This window comes from Triturus cristatus, chromosome 2_2 (genome assembly GCF_964204655.1).
Source record: "Triturus cristatus chromosome 2_2, aTriCri1.1, whole genome shotgun sequence".
Taxonomy (NCBI): Eukaryota; Metazoa; Chordata; class Amphibia; order Caudata; family Salamandridae; genus Triturus; species Triturus cristatus.
Window position 1 is genome coordinate 1,223,298,639 of NC_140582.1, and position 1,441 is coordinate 1,223,300,079.

A 1,441-nucleotide genomic window follows, 5' to 3' on the forward strand; every position below is an offset into this window, starting at 1 on the left:
CACGCGTGTGTACGGTCCGGACTACTAAGGCGTACACGTACGCGAGCACCCCCATAGTGATAGGGACCGTACACACGTGTGTGTACAGTCCGGACTACTGAGGCATACGCATACGCCAGCACCACCATAGTGTTACGGACCGTACACACGCGTGTGTACGGTCCCTATCACTATGGGGGTGCTCGCGTACGTGTACGCCTTAGGAGTCCGGACGGTACACACGCGTGTACTGTCCGTATCACTATGGTTGTGCTGGCGTATGCGTACGCCTCAGTAGTCCGGACCGTACACACGCGTGTGTACGGTCCCTATCACTATGGCGTACGCATACGCCAGCACCACCATAGTGATACGGACCGTACACGCGTGTGTACGGTCCGGACTCCTAAGGCATACACGTACGCGAGCACCCCCATAGTGATAGGGACCATAAACACGCGTGTACGGTCCGTATCACTATGGGGGTGCTCGCGTACGTGTACACCATAGTAGTCCGGATCGTACACACGCGTGTGTACAGTCCCTATCACTATAGCATACACATACGCCAGCACCACCATAGTGATAGGGACCGTACACACGTGTGTACGGTCCGTTGCAATGCATTTGGGGTGCCCTAGGGCTGTGGGACGCACCGTACTTGTGTTGTGACATAGGATTGCCATAAGGGAAACATGAGGGACAAGTATAGGGGCCTAAATGCATGCTGGTTGTCATGGAGACCGAGTTTCAGGTTTGAATTTTGCATCATGTGTCCAGCAGAAGTCGGTTGGAGACAATTTACTTTGTTGCAATGTGGTTGTTGACATTACATCATGCTTAATTTTAAGACCATGCAAAGCCTGTCACTGGGGTAGTTTTAAAATGATTGGACGACACGTAGGATGCAAATGTGACTGAGCCAATCACTCTGTACTCCTGTAAATGGAACAGGCCAGCAAGGAAGATATAAGGCAGCCAGGTCCCTTGAGAGAGCACTTGCCTGCACATCCTTGCATTACACACCACTGCTGCTGCTTGTGATTCCTCTGGCACCATGTCCAGGTCTGTGGAGAGGGCCCAGCCATTCACCATGGAGGAGAATATGGCGTTGGTGGATGTGATCCTCCCACAGTACACCATGCTGTATGGTCGACCAGGGGAGCAGGTGAGTGCAGACTCCACTAGCTTAAACTGTGCCCCTTTTAGTAACTGTGACTTCTGGCATTGTGTCCAGGTGTGACAGACATGCAGGGTTCTTCATAGTGGGTACCAGGGGGGGGGAGGGCTCATGTCTCCCATGCAGAGCATGCTGTAGTTCCTGTGTGCACAACGCACTAGCATGGTGCTTACTGTGACGATCACTGCATGGTGCATGCCGCTTTCGGACTGCCTCATCCTCCTGGAAATGTTGTTTCTACAGTCCTGATGTGAGTCTGTGCTCCCCCCAGGGTGATATGTG